The following is a 5,577-nucleotide window of genomic DNA, read 5'->3' as shown; positions in this document are numbered from 1 at the left end:
GGGCGAATGTCCAACACGCTAAGACACGTGGACGGTCTAAAACGAGCGGTTCAAAGGGTGTTGAAGTAGCCCAACGACGCGGGATGGTGACGTTCGAAATCCGACGGGTTGTTCGTAATCCGATTGTATAATAATTACCAACCGGTGTTCATAAATGTATATGTAAATGTGTATAAACTCGATTTGTGTATTGCAAGTAAACTGAGAGAGTTGAGTAAATGTAGTTCTTTGTATTGATTCTTGCATTAGTCTTTTGATATTACACAAGGAAGTATTTATAGTAGTACATATGAAATGGGAGCCCTTGGATGAAGTAGCACGTGGCCTCATCTCTTTAGTTCAAACATTTTTTCCTAGGTATGGGGCTTGACTTGCTAGCTTACGGCGCATTTATTTCTTGTGCAGGGCCTCCATGTTAGTGACAAGACTTAACCTTTATGCTTATGACAAACGTTCCATCAATCATTCGAATAAGATCCGTGCAGGCGATCTCTTGGGAGAAGTGACCATGGAGGATGTTTCTTTGTGGTTCAGAGGCTCGCGCATCAGTTTCGGGGCTTCGGCCATTTGTCATGATACTTCCACTTGAGGGCCTCAGCTACTCTCAACAGGTCCGAGCAGCCTGGCTTCGGTTAGTAGGCCTCAGACAAAAAAGAGTCTCGGCAAATGGACTTCGGCTCGAAACAGTTCGGATGTAGCCCACCTCGGCATTGTGTGCCACCTCGACAGAAATGCCACGTGGATCGCCATGAGTGGGCCATTGTCCCAGGTAGGTGGGCCAGGTGTGACAACACGCAACAATAGTGTACCCCACTCCATAGAAATGGAGTCCACTTCGAGTAGGGAGCTAGTGACAGTGGTGTCTTTAGACCATGGGTCGGTCAGATGGGGGAGTCCGAGGTGGATAGGTATGCCATGACCGAGGACCCTGTAGATTATACCCAGGAGTGGGGGACATCTAGGGTACCTTCGAACATGACGTGGAAGAGGTTGGGGAAACTTAGGGAGAGGAATAGTGTACCCCACTCCATAGAAATGTTAGTCCCCGAGCCGAACGAGGGGGCCTGCTATCCGAGACCCGGCTGCGTGGATGTCGGCGAATACCTGTTCAAGGCAGGTATGCGTCTACCTCTGCACCCCTTCTTCAGGGCAGTGCTTTGGAACTTTATGTTGTCCCCGACCCAGGTTCTGCCAAATGAGTGGAGCCAGCTGGTCGGCTCGTACTTCCTATGGAAGGAAGTGTCACTTGGGGAGGACATGCCTCTCCATATATTTATGACCCTGTTCCAGCCTCGGGTGATTGGGAAGGAGTCTAAGGGGTGGTACTACCTCACGCCTTGGGGGGCTCACGCACCTTTTTGTGGTGGGACTTCCTTCCTCTATCAAGGAATGGAAGGAGTCTTGGTTCTGGGTGCGAGGTAAGTGGCAAGCAGTGGATGGGAACAAAGCCCTTACTTGCACCGTGCCGACCCAGTACTACGAAGCTCGTAAGTCTCCCAGACCCTACTTGTTTTTTGAAGCCAAGGTTTGAATTTGTCTAACTATTGGGACTTCCTTTGCAGATAGTAGTACGAGGTTCGAGCTCAGCCGCGAGGAGTTCGAGGTAATAGAGGACATCTACAGGAGGCCTCTGAAGCTTCGCCACTTCGACAACTTGATTGATAGGAGTCGTTATTTTCTGGACTTTGAGCTGATGGCATCCAGAGGTACGAAGCTCCCACAGTTACAATTTTCTTGTCCCTTTGTTCTGATACTGATGCTGACCTAATGTATTGTACAGATAAATTCAAGAAAAGGGAGTACCCAGCTCCAGATATGGCTTCCATTCTGAAGGCCACTTTTACTGTGAAGGCGAGGCCTCTAAAGTCGGGCTCCAGTGAGGCGAAGGAAGTCCGAGGCAGGGTTGAACGCCTGTCCAAGGACTGTACTCCACGGGCCTCGGAGGAGGCAACACCTCAGAGGTAGGAGAAGCCGAAGGAGCCTCGGGAGAAGGAGAAGGTCACTGAGGAGCCAAAAAGGAGGAAGCTGGTGCATATCTCCAGCTCGATCGGGAAATTCGGGACCTCTGTGTCCTATGAGGCAAAGCAAACTAGCGAGCTGAAGTTGCTTGCAGCCGCCTCAAAGGCCATCAAAATTGAGATGGTTAGAGAGGCAGAAGTCGAGGTGGCTAGAGCGGATGTTACGAAGCGCGCTTCGGAGGCTGCCGAGGAGGAGGTTGCGAAGCAAAAGTCGGTTCGTGAGAAGGGGAAGTCTCCGAGCTTCTTAGCTGGAAGGGAGGAGGCACTGGCCCCCGCCTTGGTGGAGGCTCTCCCTGAAGAGATCCGAAGTGCCACTGAGAACTTCTACAAGTTCTGGATAGAGAGGTGGCAGCTGTACGCCTCCGCTTGCGATGCCACTGATCTAACGAGGGCATTAGTGAGCCAGAGCATCAGGACTTTTGGCCTCGTGCTTGAATGCAAGGAGGCCCTTAGTGAATTTCAAACAAGGACCCAAGCCTTGGAGGGGAAGATAGCTTCCCTCGCAGAGGAGCTGAAAGCTGTTAAGGCCAAGACTGAGGAAGCCAAGGCCCAAAAAGTTGAAGAATCGGCGAAGCTCGAGTCTGCACTGGCCCAGATTGAGGCCTTAAAAAAGAAAGTATACGAGTCACAGTGCGAGGTGACCTCCTTAACAAAGAAGGTGGAGGTCTCTAATGAGCACCAAAAGGTGACTACTGAGGCCCTGGAGGAGGCAAACTTCTCCTTGACAGGTGCTCAGGACGTTTATAAGTATCTAGAGGGCCAGATAAAGTGGTACGTGGACGACGCCTCTTATGCAAGGGAAGAGGCCCGAACTGCAGGGGAGGAGGCGGTGAAGGAGTACATCGCCAACTTCCATACAACTGAGGAATATAAGAGTTTCAGTGCATACTGGAGGAACTTCGCCTATGCCGAGTGATGGAGCGGGCGGAGGAGCTGTAGCCCAACTTGGATCTGACTCAACTCAGGTCTGAATTTGTGGATGAGGTTCCTCAGACCCCAGCTGAGGAGGTGTAGGGTGATGAGGCAGCAGATGCCGAAGCCCTAAGTGTTGAGGCAGAGGAAGCAACTACTGATGCCCAAGTTGCTGAAGCCCCAAGTGCTGAGGCGCCTCCGCCATCTAGCCAGGCTTAGACTAGGTTTTCCTTTTTAGTACTTTGAATGTAATGGCCAAAGGCCCTCTTTTCTAATCCCTTTTGAATATTAATATAATGTTTTTCTTCATTCATTGTTGTTCTTTATGCCCAAGTTTTTGTGCCTTGTTAAACAAACGAACTGGAAGTTGATAAGAGCACGAACTAAATAACTTTAACTTGGTACCTTGACTTCAATCAGTCAACTATATGAGCCTCGGACTGAAATAAGTGAACATGACTTAGGAAACTGTGTGAGCCTCGGACTTATGCAAATGAACATAACTTAAGGAGATGAACTGTGTGAGCCTCGAACTTAAGCAAATGAACATAACTTAAGGAGATGATCTGTGTGAGCCTCGGACTTAAGCAAATGAACATAACTTCAGGAGATGAACTGTGTGAGCCTCGGACTGTAGCGGTGGTGGCTTCTCCCCTTGGCATTCAGCAAGGCCAAGGGGAGGCATGTGCTAGCCACCTCGGAGGTGGCCCAGAGATGGGTCCCGAGCCTCTCCTTCGAGGTGACGACGCATCCCAGACATGGTGGATGATGCAGCCTTGTTGAGGCTTCTCCCCTTGGCGTTCAGCAAGGCCAAAGGGAGGCATGTGCTAGCGCCTCGGAGTTCAAGCGAGGTGGCCCAGAGGTGGGTCTCAAGCCTCTCCTCCGAGGTGACGATGCATCTCAGACATGGTGGATGGTGCAGTCATATTGAGGCTTCTCCCCTTGGTGTTCAGCAAGGCCAAAGGGAGGCATGTGCTAGCGCCTCGGAGTTCAAGTGAGGTGGCCCAAATGTGGGTCCCGAGCCTCTCCTCCGAGGTAATGACGCATCCCAGACATGGTGGATGGTGCAGCCATGTTGAGGCTTCTCCCCTTGGCGTTCAGCAAGGCCAAAGGGAGGCATGTGCTAGCGCCTCGGAGTTCAAGCGAGGTGGCCCAGAGGTGGGTCTCGAGCCTCTCCTCCGAGGTGACGACGCATCCCAGACATGGTGGATGGTGCAGCCATGTTGAGGCTTCTCCCATTGGCGTTCAGCAAGGCCAAAGGGAGGCATGTGCTAGCGCCTCGGAGTTCAAGTGAGGTGGCCTAGATGTGGGACTCAAACCTCTCCTCCGAGATGAGGACATAGTACGACACGTTGAATTAACCAATGAATTTTATTGAACTATAGAAATATTACAAAGGCTGGGGAATGTCATCCAGCATGTTGGTACAATTTATTGATAATAGATCCTGAGGTGCTCAATGTTCCATGGACGGGGTTGTGCCTTGCCGTCCATGTCTTCAATCCAATAGGTGCCAGGTCGAACTTCTTCTCTGATTTTGTATGGACCTTAATAATTCGGGCCTAGGGAACCGAAACCAGGTTCTTTTGAAGATAGGAAGACCCTTCTGAGTACAAGGTCGTTGATTCGGAATGACTTCTTCTTGACTTTGGAGTTGAAGTACCTTGTCATTTTTCTTTGATAGGTGCCGAGCTTCAGCTGGGAGTCGTCTCTTCTCTCTTCAATGAAATCGAGGTCGAGCCTCCGAAGTTCGTCATTAGTTACTTCGCTGCAGTGCAGACGTCGTGGAGATGGAAGTCCGACTTCCACGGGGCTCATTGCCTTAGTCCCAAATGCCATGAGAAAAGGGGTCTCCCCAGTTGGGGTCCTGGTGGTGGTTCGGATCGCCCAAAGTACTTGGGGCAACTCATCAACCCAAGCTCCTTTTGATACATCAAGCTTCCTTTTTAGGACGTGCTTGATGGTCTTGTTTACGGCTTCCACTTGACCATTTGCTTGAGGGTGGTGAGGTGTGGAGAAGTGCTTCTTTATGCCGAGCTCCTCACATAGTTGTCTGACCCTTTTGTTGTCAAACTGTCTGTCATTGTCTGAGACGATCGAGTAGGGAATTCCGAACCGACAAATAATATTTTTCCATAGGAACTTGGAAGTGTTAGCTTCTGTGATTTTTGCATGTGGTTCAGCTTCGACCCACTTTGTGAAGTAATCAATAGCCACTATTGCGAAACTTGCACCTCCTCTACCCTTAGGTAGGGGACCTATGAGGTCCACGCCCCATTTTGAGAAAGGCCAGAGGTTGGAGACTGCAGTCAAGTCCTGTGATGGTTGTCTTTGCATGGGAGAGAATCGTTGGCATTTATCGCATTTTCTTACGAATTCGAGGGAGTCCTGTTTCAGGGTAGGCCAGTAGTACCCTTGCCTCAGTATTTTTTGTGCCAGAGATAGGCCTCCGGAGTGGTTGCCGCACACTCCCTCGTGGATTTCTCTTAGTATGTAGGTAGCCTCTTCTCCTCCGACGCATCGTAAGAGTGGAGAGGAGAAGCTTCTCTTGTAGAGAATCTCATCAATGAAGAGGAAGTGGGCCGACCTCCTCCGTAGCTTATAAGCCTCATTCTTGTTGGTGGGCAGCACCTGGTCCTTCAGATAT

Source organism: Olea europaea, chromosome 18 (assembly GCF_002742605.1).
Source record: "Olea europaea var. sylvestris chromosome 18, O_europaea_v1, whole genome shotgun sequence".
NCBI classification, from domain to species: domain Eukaryota; kingdom Viridiplantae; phylum Streptophyta; class Magnoliopsida; order Lamiales; family Oleaceae; genus Olea; species Olea europaea.
This window is presented reverse-complemented; position numbering follows the sequence as displayed.